General features: G+C 38.9%; 1 protein-coding gene across 3 annotated transcripts in view; it reads right to left on the reverse strand.

Moving 5' to 3' along the window:
* Positions 1-16,809, reverse strand: part of LOC146492035 (gamma-aminobutyric acid receptor subunit gamma-3-like) — a 174,225-nt gene that overhangs the window by 17,930 nt on the left and 139,486 nt on the right. The gene's annotated exons all lie outside the window — the stretch shown is intronic.

Genomic DNA, 16,809 nt, shown 5'->3' on the forward strand with positions numbered 1-16,809 from the left:
GATAAATAGTTGTTAAGATGGCCAAAGAAGAGTGACACACATGGAGATTCCTTGCAAATACCTTGTTTGCATGGGGAATACAGTATATTTAAGAAAACAACTACGAAAAATAAAAAGAATCCTGTTTTTTTTAAAAAACATAGCAAAAAGTACAGTTTATTTAAATTCTACATTATTTTTTTAACATTCCTTTCTATCCTGTTTACCTTTTGTACCAAAATGACTCATCACTATTCTGATATTTTATTTTTATGCTTTTTTATTGGTCATATCCAATAATTCACTCATTCAGCCAAAGCTGAACTGTTCTGATGTAGTCCAATCTCTTTATAAACAACCAAATATCAGTTTTCGGTGTTTGCTGTTGAAGAAAAAGCTCAACAGCAAACAGCAAATATGTTTTCAAATACATTATCATTGATTATATCAGTGATGTGTTCACTGACAATGTTTTCCCATCAAAAACTGCACTTTTCACAGTTGTGTTCAGACACTGGAAACACTTTACAGGAAAAAAACAGCTTCTCCTACCCAAACCTAAACCAAAAGTTGCATCTGAACTTAATCCGGAGCGTAAACCCAAGTCTAAAAAGCTTTGTAGTTGTATATAATCATCATTTTAATGACTGTGTTGAGGTCAGTGAAGTGAATGATTTAATTAGCCATGGTTGCTACTTCATTTTGGACTTTTCTCTCTGACATAATCTTAGTTCGGGCTTTGAGTTCGGCCAGTGATGATGGTGATAATGGTTTTGTTCTCTTGCTTTCATTGCAGTCTCCTGCAGATGCAAAGTCTTCTTTGCCTCTTCTTTTGAAAGCTCATCCGTGATGTTGCTGCCTTCCTGTTTTTGCTCCTCCATGACTTTATGTAAAGAAAGCATACTTAAAAGTATGAGGCTTTGGCTTTATGCAGTTCTTGGTCCAAATTCAGTGGCTTTTAATTTTTCTTTTCTTCAAAGAAGGGTCTCATTGGTGCAGAGCTTAACTTTTAAGCTCAGTAACTTCACAGCTGAACCTCTGCTGCTCTTTCAGGTGTCACTGCTCCTTCCCTGGATGAGCAGATCAGCCTGTCTGTGTGTGAAGCCTCAGTGGTTTAGGTTGAAGACTGCACACAAAGCTCTGCAGCACTTCTTTCTTCCTGCAGGTCTTAGATAATCTTGTCTGGTTTAGCAGTTGTATGATTATTTTCTGTGTTAGCTGTGTTGTTCTCTTCAGTATCCACATTTGACGTTCTCCACTGTTTTAGACTTGAACTTATGAGAGGAGCAGCCTCTTCCAGCTGCTCCTGGCTGCATGTAAAGCCAATCCAGCTGAGTCTTAGAGTCTGAAGTCCTGCTGTTTGCAGATACCAGTCTGGTATAACACAAGTGCTGCCTGTTCAGGATGTCCTGCAGTAGGTATCTGAGAGCACTGATCTCTCTTGTATCATATGGGACTCTGTCCTGATTGGGTCCCAAAGAGGGATTGGCCTGGTGATACCAAGTCCCCGTATTAAGCACAGGGTTACCTCTTATGACCCCTGCATTTTCCTCCATATGCGTTTGCACTTTGGCCATTGTAGCATCTCCGTATATTACACATTTATGTTTTTTGGAAGAATTCCATTTTTCTTTTAAAACAACTACTAAAACAACTAAAAATAAAGTCTTTTATTTTGAAGTATATGCTAAATTAGCAATATGAGGGCCAACTGTGTCAGATAACAGCAGTAAACACTATATAAAAGCAGCTCATTAAATATTTAAAAATTAAGTTTTATTAAAACAATAACAACCTTCTTCTGGAAATGTCATTATTTATTTATTTTTGGCCATTTTGTTAATGCAGTTAAAATAGAAAAATCTGTCCCCCCACAACCTTACCTACTTTGGGAATTTGAACCCATATCTAAAGAGACTAAGATTAGCCATTTTTCTGTATACATCAGTGCTAACACAATAAGGCACAAGGAGACATAGGCTATGACTAACATGGTGTAGTTGCTTCATATTTTTATGACTGGACAATCTGAAAACTCACTTTTATCCATCCATCTTCTGCTTACTGTATCTGCTAGTGTATCCTTACTAGTGTATCTTGAGGCAGGGCACACCCTGGACAGGTCGCCAGCTTGTCACATGGCTAACAGTTACAGCAGTTGTAAATGTTGTGTAAATGTTAAAAATAATAGCTGCTCTTCGTTTTCAAATTCCTCAAATTAACAAGAAACTACTAGAGATGGGGAAAGTAGTGGGACCTGAACATTCACAAAGAGAAGTTTTGGAAATATGGATTAAGATTTTTAAAAAGCTTTCTTTGATTTTGTTGTGATAAATATACGATAGGTTTTAGGCCATACAACCTTGGGGGTTCTATAAAGTGTTAACTATTGACTGGTAAAAAGTTTTTTAAAAACCTGTCAAAAGCAGGCATTTTTTCCAACAGTCTGTTATAATGTTTTCCCCCTGAAATTCAAATTAGTTTTTGAGCTATTGACCCACTGAACCACAAAAAACATAAAAATAGCTGCCACTTTCAGTTATATAACAGCAGCAGTGGCAGAGAACATAATGCTGCTGTTGAGTGAAAACATCGGCATATTTGTGCAATGCTGAGCATAATGAGTGTCTGTCTTTGTGTAGCCTGACCAGAGCTTGCTAATCTTTGCTAGCACAGGTCCACAGTGGCACCACGTGTCTCATGAAGGTCTGAAGTGTAAACTGTAATTCTACAAATTCTAATAATAATATACTGTTGTGTGGTCACTACAGCCATAACACATTAATAATACCTGAGATCAGATCACCAGAGATCAGAGAACTGACAGACACTCTCTGTTATGTAAAGACATCAAAGACACACCTGCGCAGATATACAGCAACATGGATAATGAATCATAAATGGACATAAATAATTAGGCTCTCTTCTATATTATATAAAAACATGGTTACAACCGGGATATTACTTAAAAGCCACAGTGTCTGTCAAATAAATATACAGGTTACTGGACAAAAACAATGACTATTCACAAGATACTTATGCGTTAACAATTAAGTTGTAGCAAAATGTGATGGCATTAATCTCAATCAATATTACTGCTGGATTTAATGCTGTGGTGGAAACCCATATCATAGGAATGTTGACATCAGTCAGTGTCTAAGGAGAAATGACCTATGAGTCAAAATGATTATGAAGAAGTCAAAATTTAAACACAAAGTCTGTATGGTTAAATAAAAAGTTAATTTGGAAAAAGCAAAGTAGTGAAAAAACCTCAGTCTTTAGATTGGGGACATTTTAGACTCTGGTTTCTGGATTTAATCAAATGTAGTAATACAAAAACTATGACCTCCTTTTTTTAAACCAAATTAAAACAGACAATAGTTAATAACATGCTACTTTAAAATTCAATTAGGAGATAAAGATTTCCTCTTTAAATTTTAACACGCCATCTACTACTTTAGCCTTCTATCATTTCACATGTCTAGTTAACTGTGTCTAACAATTAATTTTTCTTTAGAAGAAAATGGAGTCTGTGATTATGTAATAGCGAAATGCTAAAGCGGCATTCTCCACTGAGATTTATTCCTGACTGTTATAGTGAGAGGCTGCGTCATGCTGACAGTTAACATCCTGACTGATGTACAGAATGTGGTCATTAGTCGGCCTCTGGAGAGGCAGAGCTCTTATCAGTCCACTTTTCTTTTAATGACAGTGATGAGTGATGGAAATGAGGCTGGAACGTTTGCATTAGCTTGACCCCTACAGTAAAAAAAAACCCCTCACACTGAATTGAAGATGTGTAATAGCCATGTCGGGCAATAACTGCCAATCACCTGCTAAAAGCTTGTGCATATCACCGTAACTGGAGAGCACGTTACTTTGGGAGGTAACCAAGCTCTTAAAAAATAGTAATAACAGCCATGTTCAGAATTGTATAATGGTTGTATTTAACTAATTGTGTTGATTTATTTTATGTAATAATATTCCTCACAGTAAAAATGTCAAAAAGTCCATCCAATTAAAAAAATGGGCAATTAGAGCAATCATTAAAAAAAAAAAACTACAGCAAAACAAAAGGCCTATTCTATCTGACCTTCCAAGAGATTAACATCCACCATGGAATTCCAAAAACCTTCCTAACACCCTTTATTTGTCTTTCAGTCCTGTTAGCTATTTGCTATTTAAAAGACTACGAGGCCAATGTAATAATAATGTCTGTTCATTTCTATTACATTTGAGTTCTTCTGTCTACAAAGTAGATCTAGCTTCTAGGTCTAGTGTTTCTGCCAAACACAGTAAAATGCTGTGATTGTTGTGATTTTGGCAGTTACTGAAATACTCAGACAAGTCTCCAACCAACAATCTATTGGGATCTTCCCATACAACCATCTTTAGGGTTTTGCAGAAAATATCCAATGAGCTGCAGGCTTATTCATTCTCTGGCATCAGCATGTTTGTTGCTCAAACAGCTTTGAGCTGCATAAAAAGCAGCAGTAACTAAAATAGTAAATGGACTAGTGCTTTTATAGCTCCTTTCTACTCTGAGCTGTCAGAACGGTTTTTACTACAAGCCTTATTCACCCAATCATGTTGATGCGAGTAACTCATCAAAACTCCACATTAAAAGACTGGGGGGGAAATCATTGACTGGTCTGATGATTCTTTATTTCTGTTGTGACATTTTAAAGTAGGGTCCTAACATGAAGCATGGTTTCATCTGGAGTGTTGTTGCCAATCACGTCCATTCCTTCTCATGTGTGCATTTTCTATTGGCTGCTTGCAACTTCACTAAAAATAATTTTCTCTCAGATTGGCTTCTTGAACATGACAATGAGTTCATCATACACAAATTACCACCACAGTTACCAGGTCTTAATCCCAAACAGCCGCTTTGAGATGTGGCGGAACCAAAGATTTGTGCCGGATCTGACAAACTGCAAACCCATCATGTCATATGGGTATAAATCTGCTTTGTAAGTCTATGCCATGAAGACTTAAGGTATTTAAGACGGCAAAAAGGGTTCTAGCAAGGTGTACCTAATAACAAAGTAGCTCTGAGTGTATTTTCATTACAACAATTTAACTTTGCAGGAGTTACGTTTGCATTGATCAGTTACAGTGTTTCCAGTTCTCTGCTGAGATTCCCAGATCTTCATTCTTGTTGCGAAGGCTGATGAGCAGGATGCAAGAAGATTCTGAAATTCTGATAGGATGCCCTTTGTCATCCTTATTTCCACAGCTATTTGTGTAGGTTTGTCTGGAGGTAACTTTTAACTGTGTGTTATTGTGTCATTAGTGGCACCGTGGAGTAATTACTCCCCATGGTGTCTTAAGGGAGACCACTGTGTTCGCTTGGCGACATGAAATCAATTCTTTTTAAGAGAGATGAGTCCAGTGACAGTAATGCCCACCGGGGGCATCGATATCGACTGCTGTGACACATACACATCATTGTCATGGGCTCGCCATTTTTCCCTCTCCCTCCCCTCTTTTCTTTCCACGCCGCACCTCACCCTTCCTCTCCCCTCTCTCTTCTCGGTTTCTTTCATCCTCTTCTCTCCTACATGTCTTTTGTGGTGGTGGTGGTGGTGGTGGTGTGTGTGTGTGTGTGTGTGTGTGTGTGTGTGCGCCACTGTTTTTGCCTGTGGTTTCCATAGAGACGAGTTGCTCCCATCTATTTCCAGCTACCTCCTCTGGTCTAGTGCTCGTCTAGACTTTCTCTTCTTCGCTGCTCATTAGATTTAAGTGCTCAACTAGGTAAATGAAAAACTCTTCTCCTCATACCTTAGATCCCACTATCTGATCAGACACTGAAAACAGTACGCTCTCAATAAAACGGCACGCGCTCTGACAGTGCCTTTCCTCCCTTTCTTTTTTATTTGGCTGCTATTTCAAATCAAGGTCGCGGGTTGTCTTTGCATAGATTAATTCATTCTGGGGAAATTGGCGCTACATGATGCCATAGCAACTGGGTGATTCCTGAACCACACGGTGTCTCGCATCTACAAACGGAAAACAAAGTGCCGCCGCAAAGAAGTGAGAAAGCTCCAGTGCATATGCCTGTAGAAAGCAAATATACCACCGACACATCAACGCGAGTGCAAAATAATCTCGGCGGTGTGATCACAGCAGCAAGAAAGAACAGACTTTCTGGTTTTGTTCATGAGTTTTCAAACACATGACAGCTGGTATAAAACTGTCATACATGTCTGGTTGGTACTGGCTGTTGCCACAATATGTTAACAAATACCAGACACTGACCTTTGTTTTGTGTCGAGGGGTAAGCCAGGTGGAACAGACCACAGCTTGGTGTGTCTATAAATAGTACGGAGAAGTACCAGTGGAGGATCAGTGGCCGGGTCACAGGACTGCATGGGTTTTCACTGTGACCGAGACTATAGAGCTTTCTCTCTTTGAACTGAAAGACTAAAAGATACTGAATTTTATTTGTTTTCTGGAAATAAACCTCAGCATTGTATTTATGAATCTTTCTTGATCAAAAGTTGTAAATAAAAGATGGATGTAGCATCTCCTACTGGAATGCATTATCAAGGTAAGGTCAAGGTAACTTTATTTATACCCATAGGTAAGGTAAATTTGCTTTACAGAAAAAATTACAGCATTTGGCATCCCTTTAAAAAAAAAAACAACAACAAAAAAAACACATACCTAGTAAAGATATAAACCTCACTGTGGCACATATATAGTAATTTTAATATTTCGAATCAAAAACAGTTCTTATTTAATTCAGTGACAGCAACGGGGACAAAGCTATTTTTATAACGCTTTGTCCTGCATCTCGGAAATAGAAACCTCCGTCCTGAGGGAAGAAGCTGAAATTCACCCCTTAGCGGATGGGAACCATTTTTAAGGATTGATAAAGCCATCCTCTGCACCTGCTTGGAGTACAGGGAGGCTAAACAAGACTGTGGCTCACCTATCAGACGACTGGACCATCTCACTATCTGATTTAGAGTTTTTCTCTGTGACAGAGGTCTGACCAAACCATGCCACCAAACAAAAGGATAAAACAGACTCAATAAAAGAACGATAAAACAAAGTTAAAATTTTTTGGTCAATGTGGAAATGAGCAAGTTTCCTAAGACAATAAAGGTGCTGGTGACCCTTTTTACAAACTGATTTACAATTTTGATCAAAGTTCAGTTTTTCATTGATTATTATTATTTATTATTATGGTCCCAAGATATTTATATGATTGTACTTGCTCTATTTTCTGACCTTTAATTAAAGTGACTCCGTGCCCATTTTGTTGTTTCCTAAAATCAACAACCATATCTTTTGTTTTAGATATGTTCAGCTGGAGATACGACTCCTCACACCACTGAACAAACATCAATGACTGGACCGTGGTTAGTTTCACCCTCTTTCAGTAAGCTGACAATAACAGAGTCATCTGCATATTTAATGATGACGCTGTTTTCATATCTGCTCTGACACGTTTGTATAGAGAATGAACAATAAGGGCAATAAGACGCACCCTTGAGGAGTACCTGTGGAGGAGAACACTGGGTCAGACAGAATCCCATTTATTCTCACTCTTTGTGACCTGTCAGTTAAAAGATCTAAAATCCAGCCCACCAGGTTTTTCCTGATTTCAAACTGCTCTAAAAGTCTTTTCTTTAAATATGGGGCTGTACTGTATTAAAAGCCGAAGAAAAATCAATGAAAAGTCTTGCAAAAGTCCCTTTACTCTTTACATGTTTAAGAATCAGATTTAATAAAATCAAAAGTGCGTCCTCCACTCCTCTGTTGGGCCTATATGCAAACTGCATTGGATCCAGTTGATGTTCAGTCTCTTTCATAATCACATTTCTGATGATTTTTTCAAAGACTTTCATTACAACTGAAGTGAGGGCAACAGGCCTGAAGTCATTTAGAATTTTTGGACAACTAGATTTAGGGACAGGAACCACGACTGCTTCTTTCCAAAGAGAGGGCGCATGTTGTGTTTGCAAGGATTTATTAAAAATAACCTGAAATATAGGACTAAGTTTGTCAGCACAAGATTTAATTAGGCGGCCACTAATGTTATCAGGACCCTGGCTCTTGTTCACATTGACTGTATGAAAGGCCTTTTTGACATCACGGAGTTCAATGATAAAGTGCTGAGTATCTCTCAGTTTCTGTTTCAGTTCCAAAATATCCTCGCTAAAATCAGAAGAACTAAAACAAGCATAAAACATATTTAAAGCGTTTGCAAAATCTCTGTCTGAATTAAAACCATCTAAAATGATCTGACTGCTGCTCTGGGGATTTTGAAACCCTGCCATGGTTTTCATACAAGTCCAGGCAGACCCAAAATTTTTTGCAGCAAATTTGCCTTCAAGAAGGTTTTTGTAGCTCTGTTTTGCCTTCAAGATCTCGATTTTCAGTTCCTTGGTGGCTGTCTGAAAATCAGTAACAGCCCCCTCTTTAACCTCTTAAGCCCCAACGCCCCCTGATACGGGGGCAAAAGGCAGGAGATCAGTTAGGCTTGGGGTTTAAGAGGTTAAAGGCCTGTCTCTTTTTCCTTTAAACAGGATTTGACGCTTTTAGTGACCCATGGCTTATTGTTAGCGTAGACTTTAACATATGATTGCAGCCATGTGGTTTTTGTTGTTATTGGTTCTTGTTTCTTTGCTTACATTTAGTGCAATTGCATGATAGAATGGAGTGCACATTTATCATGTAATGCTAGGTTGGTTAGTGAGCTGAAATCATATAGTGTGCAATGCTGCAAAAACTCAAAATCTTACCAAGTATATTTGTCTTATTTCTAGTCAGAATATCTCATTGCACTTAAAATAAGACACAATCAGCTAAAGAGTAATATTTCATTAAGATATCTGAACTTGTTTTAAGACAGTGAATCTTGAAACTAGAAAATTTTCACTTCTTCTACTGGCAGATTTTTTCACTTATTTCAAGGAAAAATATCTTGTATTAAGTGAAAAAATCTGCCAACAGAACAAGTGAAAATTTTATAGGTTCAAGATTAAAAGATTGATAAAAGATTCTGAGTTTTTGCAGTGTGCTAGTGTTAAATAAATGACTTGCACTGACCAAACTGAACCTATGCATACAGGTCCAGTTCAAAGACTCAAATTAACCAACGTGATGGCTAGCAGCCAGCTATGGGCTACAGCCGCCTGTCTTATCACACCTAATCTTAAGGCTAAACAAACTCCAAATGGATGAGTTGCAAAAATGTATATATGCTGAGGCTGTAAGCTTGATATTTACCTGACTGAAGCACTTAAGGCCCCCGAACAGCCTGTATGCCTCTGTGACTGAGGCCTAAGCTTGTGAATTTATTGAGCGAATCACTTTTGGAGCCAGCCTCAATTGTCCATCAGGGCGACTGCAGAGTCTCGACAGTTCTACCTTGGCTCAGTCTTTCAGCCCTTGAGGCTGTAGCTTGTATAACAGGCAATTTTGTTTCCCAGGATGATGCCATGATGGTGTTGTTGTTACTGAAGCCTTGAACTTGGCTTTTTAGTGATTACCATCGTGTTGCTCTTCAACTGATAATAAAATTTGTGAAACAAACGATAACTCTTTCTGACATTTTTGCCTCAAAACCAGATTTGCATCCCATCATAAAAAAAGGCTGTTTGTATTCTATCGGTATATTTTCTTTTAAATAGCCAGATATGCTACAAAAAGATTAGAGATCAAAGCCACCCCCCAAAAAACATATATGTGTTCTGACAAGTGAAACTGAAATTATGCAGTTGAAATAGTTGAAACGGATTAAAAGTTGGTATTGTTTACAAAAATCAGGGTGTTCATGATTTGAGCTATGCAGCACTCTGGCAGGCTTTCCACCGCATCAACACAAAGTACAATACAGTATATATAAGAGGTGACAGTCTGCTCGGTGAGAGCCTTGTTTGTTTATGGTAATTATGCTGATGTGTTCAAATTAATGTGCTGGTGATTGAGGTTAAAATGCTACACGCGGCAACTTCAATCTAATGTGATTAAAGGTGTTTCCCGCAGACTGAAGAGGCCTGACTTAAAGCCCCGACCCAGACGTGTAATCAGTCAAATGGCCCTACATGCCCTCTGACCAAGGAGACACTTGGGAGTAAATAGCCTGATGGGAGTCTACTCTCTACAATATATTTACTCAGCTGCGTATCTTCTGATGGTCAGATGACATTTAAGCAACTTTGGACACAAAGAACTTCTTTAAATTTGTGTTTCAATTACAATATAAGAATTAACACAATCGTTATCTTGCGGCTAACATTTTTGGCCCTGTTGAAAAGAGAGCGTTCAAGAGTGCTTTTCAAAATTGAATATTGGAGATAAAGTAACTCAGATTTTTAGAATATTTCCATTTGGATTTGAGTAAATTACTATTTGAACATTATAAATCATGTGTACTAACCAAACACTTTGTTGTTTGGGTTTGAAGACCATTTCTTGGGAAGAAAATGACAAGTGTCCAGAGTGGAGCTGTGGGTGCTAGAGACTGTCAAACTGAGAAAAACAATCAGTATCAGCTGGTTTAGCAAATGCCCCCAAATGACAAATGCTCCTCTTCAAGTGATAAGTTCTCTAGTGGCGTTATAAATTAAAAATCTTTTCTTTTGGAAGCAAAGGAGAAGTGACAGTCCTCAGATGGAGGAGACTGAGGTGGATGGATGATCCAACAAAACATTGGCAGCACAAGAAATGTGCAATTCCAGTTTTTGATTCACAGACAGCACTTGAAAAATTAGGTAATTTGTGTGTTTAAATGGGCCCTACCATAGTCACTGGGTCATCAGATCAGAAAACAGATTTACTTCAATTACTGGATGACGAGCCTCTATTATATGCTCGACAGGGATTTCTTAGCTGTACCCTTGTGGTTTGTAAATGGTAAATGGACTGGTTCTTATATAGCGCTTTTCTACTCTTCTGAGCACTCAAAGCACTTTACACAACTTGTGCATTCACCCATTCACACCCATTCGCACAAGCACATTTCTCTAGGTGCTTTCTAGATAACATTCACACACATTCATACTCCGATGGATGCATCGGAGAGCAATTTGGGGTTAGTATCTTGCCCAAGGATATTTGGCATGCAGACTAGGGAAGCCAGGAATCGAACCACCAACCTTCCGATCAGTAGATGACCTGCTCTACCACCTGAGCTACAGCCACCGATTCTGTGCCTCAAAGGGATCAATACTGAACTTCTGTTAGCGGAATGGACCTTAATGGACTGATTAGGATCTAGGGGAGTTAAAAATGACACGTTCTAGCTTTAAATTCAGAGGACTTATTGGGGTAATGGTCACAACAGCCTTTATAAAAGCCACAGTTGAAGTCCTAGAGAGTCTAACCCCCTCTGACAAAAGGGAAGCAATCACAATATTCCTTTTCTTTCTCATTAACAAGCTACGAAAGTCTTGAATCAATGAATAAATGCCACTGTACCACCAGCTAGTGGTTGCATCTTCATCAATTTCCCAGCACCATCTAGTTTTTCTTCCATTTGAAGAGTCATATTCCGACCACACTTGAACAATTCAATACAAAGTCTCTCATTGGCGTTTAGGCATGAACATGTGGGGATTGCAAAATGGTCCAAAAGCCCTTGCAAGTAATGTGAGGCTTCATGTTTGGTCTGAGTGACATGGATATGGCTTTATTTAAAAAGCAGTAAAGCAATTTATAGCATGGCATTCATCCAAAACCATCATACTGTTAGCTTAAGAAATGAGTAAAATGCATTCAGGAGAAACAAAGAAACATAGTTTCTTCACCAATTTAAAGTGTTCTTGCTAACAGGTCAGAGATTCAGCTCTGTTATGCTTGTAGTAGCTAATATAGCATCGAGCAGAGATGAGGAGGCTACAGGAGGGCTGGTAGCTCACTTCTTTCTTATTCCCTCCAGACTGTTTTCATTCTCTGTTTTGTCGTCTCCAGTCACAACTGATGCTTAAGGCAATTTATTAGGTTTTGCACAGTTTCCTCTGGAGACACGGGTCTTGTGTGTTCTACAAAAATGTTGCAAATCCTTTCTGAGACTTGGTGGTGAAGCGTCTCTTCAAAAGTACCTTACTATTCGGGCTATTATTTCTTTTGCTTTTAAATACTTCTTTTCACTAAGCTGCCCCCTATAGGATGGGTTAATGGCAGAAATCTTAAAACCTAGGTACATACAATTAAAAGCAAAAATGATAGAGTTTCGGGAAGACTCTGTTCTTTGTGGATCTCCTTGAAGTAAACTTGTGACACTAAGTGATACTCTGTATTTCTCTGGATAATGCTATGAAGCATGATGATGGATGTTACCAGTAGATTCAATTAATTCCACCACCATGGTTCTTCTTCACACCCCAAAGCTCTACAGTCTCAGCTTCTGCCTTAGGGTGGTTTTATTTCCCATCACCAACCCCCTGTATCTATGTCAAGATCCATTTGCGCTACAAAGATTGAGGTCTAATGGGAATCAGCCTGAGCTCAGCTCACTTACTTTTAGCTTGCTGGTGTCCACATATCCTGCTGAAGCAGTAATGTATGACTGAGAGCTCTTTGGAAAATCCACCTGGAACATGTTAACGGTTTGTCGAGGCACTTTCCCTTTAGCGGTTGGGTAGAGGGTCAGCAGGGGCAGTGGCATCCTCTGTATTTTTCTTGGACTTGAGTTTCTCTTCAATCCGACTTGATCCCACTCCGTCCATCTGACATTTCTCCCTGCCTTTAAGTACCAAAGGCCATCACTTTGCTTTACACTCTTTTTCTGTTCCTCCCTTGTGTCCAGCTTTTCCTGCGCTTATCTCTCCTCTCCCCTTTCAGCTTTGGGATCAGGTCTCAGGCTGACTCTAAAACGGGGGCGTTGTACTAGAGGAGGAAGGCTAAATGACTTTCTGTTGTTGACCCGAAAGTGGATGTTTATCAGGACTGGGGCTGCCTGCGTTTTTGTGCTACCTGTTGTGAGAGGGAGATCACAAGTCTGTCACTGCCTTTGGTCATGTAATACACCGCCACCCACATACTGTAAGCATGGTTATGTCCTATGCAGGCTAAAAAGGCAGGCTGACACAGGAGTGGAGAGTCAGACTGGCACACATACAGTGTGAGGTGTGTGATTCACATTACAAAGCAGCTGTCATTGCAAAGTAGAAAAACCATAATAGCTTTAGTCTTTATATGCTGGTTAAAAAAAGGGGAGGAATTAGTATAAAATAAAACCTGTCCAATATATCTCAGTTCAATAGATCTGAGGCTTATGGAAGATAAGAGAATTTGCTTTTGGAAGGAGCAACTCCTTTAGTGCTCCTATAAACAAACTCAAAATAAACCTTCGAGTTGTTGTGTCTCTCTTGATCTCTTCACACTGTTTTGATGTTAAACTGTCATCGTGTCAACTTGCATCAGCCTACGAGCAAGAAGCAAGCTGGGCCGAACACATACTCTTGTCATCATCTGCTTTCATTAACAGCACAAGAAAAGAGCTTTCATTTGGCCCAGTGAAGCCAAAGCAATGATATTATATTATTGGTGGCGGCCTCATTGTTCAGAGAAGTGTTTTCTTTGAGCTTGGTAATGAATAGGGTGGGACAAAACTCCAGTAAAACTTAGATATTAACGCAGAGACCATCCAAATGACCTTCTGTAATATTGGCAGGCTGATGAAGGGCAGCAGGGACTGAGAGGAATTAAAGAACTTCAGAGCGGCGTGGGTTGTCTCAACCCAAGTGAACGCTGGGGTGAAGGTAGCTAAAGGTTGGAGAAATAATCTTAAGTTTTGTTCTTGGGTCAAGCGAGAACATTTGTGTGAAAGAGGTTAATTAGAGTCTAGCTACCATCAAGTGTCACCAAAGTGCCATAAAGCAAGGCACTTGAAGCCAGCTGCTGCAGTGGAGATAACACTATGATTTAGATATTTGGGGGTCTTACCTGGGGAAATTTGGGATAATTTGAGTGACCAACCAAAAAGTAAATCACGTAACAAAAGGCTTTATTTTCAACAGATGTCCACTCGATTGGAAGTGAATTGCCTCCAGACATTTTTGTTCCCCATGAATGCCAGGGTGACTTTCATGTAACCTTATAATAATGAAGTTTTTTTTCTTTTTTAAATAAAACTGAATCTCACGACATTTCCATTATCCCTTTTTTAAAGACTATATTATCATTGGCATTACGATTTAGGGGCTAATGAGGAAAGTGCTAAGGACATGTTGCACTGAAGCTATGTGCTAAACAAATAAAGTAGCAGAAACTAGAAGATGTTACCTTTTATAATTCAGTTTATGTATTGCTTATGCATTTGGATTTCTGTTAAAAGATTTCCTTTAAGGTCATAGGTAAAAATTCTATACAACAGGATAAATGTGACCCTAGCTCAGGGGTCGGCAACCCGCGGCTCTTTAGTCTTTATTTTGCAGCTCCGGGTGGTTTGGGAAAATAAATTAGAAGTATTTAGCTGAACTGCATTTTATTTGTGTTTAGTTCTTTTGTTTAACTTGTAGTTCTAAATTGGAAGATTATTGTGATTTTGAAATCTAAAAATAAAATTATATCTTATTATTTTTTCATCGCTCGAAATAAGCATCACACTCGCAGATGCCGGTGTACCCGCCTAAACGCTGTGCATTTATCGAGACTTTCAACCCCAGGTAGGTCAATTATGGACCTTCGGATCCACATTATGTCAGCAGCTATTCTCCACCATGAACTATGTTACAAACAAACACCGCTCACGCCTCACAGATGACAGCTTACAGTCCTGCGTAAAGATGAAAGCCCCGATTTGCAGACGCTGTGCGCAGAGGTTCGGGACCAGAAGTCCCATTGTAAACATATCACGACCGACCCGACGATGTCTGCATGAACACGCTTTTCAGCATCTCTTTATTGACCACTTTTCACACACAGTTGATGTACGCACACAGACGGCTGTAGCTTTTCAGCTCACAGCCAGACACATACCAACACAACAGCAAAGAGAGCACAGACTTTAAGGCAGCGAGGCGTGATTGCGGGCACCCGCAAACCAACTCCCCTGCAGCGGCGCTGCAGATCACGCCCCGCCACACACATTAACCAGGTAAAATACATATTTAGGCAGAATTTTGCAAATATCTATTTTTCATTTTTTAGCAGCATAGTGCTTTTTTCCCCAATTATTTTTTAAAAGCCAGGCCAAGGCTCCAAAAGCCCAAAGGCGATATAAGGGTAGCAGCTCACAACAGTTTTTGTTTGCTACATGGATCATTTTAGTTCAGCTGTGTGTCTTTCCTTTTGTTATATTTCTTTAAGAGTTCAAAATGTGTTAATTACATAAATAAAATGTAATTTTCTCTGTAGCACTTCATGGATTTCATAAGCAACGCATCTTAGTTGCTCTGTGGATTCTTTTAAAAAGCAGTTAAAAACATTTCTGTTCAAACAAGCCTTTTGTTGATCTACGTATTTTATATTCTTTACATTATTTACATTTGATCTTTTACATTGTGTATAATGTCTATTGATTGTATTGTTCATTTTAATCTTTGTGTACAGCGCTTTGTGACTGCCTGTCTGTGAAAAGCGCTTAATAAATAAATTTTACTTACTTACTTTAGTTGTTCACACAAAGCACAAAGGTAAAAAAAAACAATATATGCAGTGTTATCTTCATTTTAGATTTCAAAAAGTATTTGCGGCTCCCTTTTTTTTTTTTTGCGTGGAAACTGGGTCCAAGTGGGTCCAGTGGGTGTTAAAGGTTGCTGACCCCTGCCCTAGCTCCTCAACCCCTATGCCTAAACCCCCGAGGATTAAATCACCATAGATAGTAACTCCTAACCCTGATGCCATATTAAGGCAAAGTGTTTGATGTGTGTCAGTGGAATCATTATTTACTATATTCCATGCCAAAACCAATGCCAGAACTTGTGGGGAAACAAGTTAATTACAATTTTTACTAAGTGACATATTCTAACTTGGGGTTAGAGGGTCAACTGCAAAGATGAGTTGGACTTCAAAGTGTTAACCAGTTAATTTGGTACAGAGGGCACTGGCGCTTAATTGGATTTTTAGTGAGAAAATATAATACATGTAATGTATTTGTTTGTTGCTGGTGTCTGCTTTAACCAGTTATCTCTGTATGCTTATCTGTGTGTCCATATATCATCTAGTATGCACCTAATATCAAATTGTTCCCTACTCTACATCAAAATCTTAGGTGTTTATACTGTGATCAACATTCAGACGCCACACTCATTATGTTTAAGCCAGTACGAGATGTCATGGACAGTTTAAATACATTTCTATGTCCCCAAAATTCAGCTTTTGCTATCTCTTTAAAAAGTCAGGACCTCAAAGAGAATTTAAATCAAAGCTCAGTGAATATGAACATTGTTTGTCCGCGCAGCATGAGCTTGTAATGAGGCACCCACAGGGGGGAAATAGAAGTCCTAACTAAATAAAATTATGAAGCTATGAATGGATGGGGTGGTCATGAACTCATCAAACACTTACCTCGAGTTCCATCTTAAACCAGCAGCACCTTGCACAACATCATCATCCACAGGAAAGCAAATGAACTAATGATAGGCATGCAGCAGAGAGGAAATAATTCAAAACAGTTGTCAAGTCATGCAAGGAGAAATAATAACACTACAACAAAGTATAAAATGGAAACAAGCAAGCTGATGGGACATGAATTTTCATGATGGTTTAATGCACCTCTAAAGTCCCACTGTCACGTACATATTCATTTGCAAATGACTAATATATTATGCCCATGCACACGTACTGAACAGTTTTGACTCCAAACGAATGCTAGGTGAATATATTCCAGTAATTTGAAAGATTTTACAGGTAACAACTGCAGTGACA

Source organism: Neolamprologus multifasciatus, chromosome 23 (genome assembly GCF_963576455.1).
Source record: "Neolamprologus multifasciatus chromosome 23, fNeoMul1.2, whole genome shotgun sequence".
In the NCBI taxonomy this organism is placed as follows: Eukaryota; Metazoa; Chordata; class Actinopteri; order Cichliformes; family Cichlidae; genus Neolamprologus; species Neolamprologus multifasciatus.